This window comes from Pseudonaja textilis, chromosome 6 (assembly GCF_049901715.1).
Source record: "Pseudonaja textilis isolate UNSWEBS1 chromosome 6, rPseTex1.2, whole genome shotgun sequence".
Classification (NCBI taxonomy): Eukaryota; Metazoa; Chordata; class Lepidosauria; order Squamata; family Elapidae; genus Pseudonaja; species Pseudonaja textilis.
This window is the reverse complement of record NC_141995.1, coordinates 24,022,913-24,023,126: the sequence shown is the minus strand read 5'-3', so window position 1 is coordinate 24,023,126 and position 214 is coordinate 24,022,913.

Here is a 214-nt window from a genome sequence, read left to right as displayed (position 1 = left end):
CTCCCAAAATCACACATGATCTGGTTATCTAATGTAAAAATAGCCACTTTTAAATTCTATTTCATAAAGTGAATGCTACATTTTCAATTGTTAATGATATATTTAAGATTGATAATTCTGGCATTCTGCTGCAGACAAATCCTAAAAAATAAATCTGGTGGGCAGAATCAAGATGCAAACCATGGTCTTTCTCTGCCTGCCTTTTTTCCTGTTT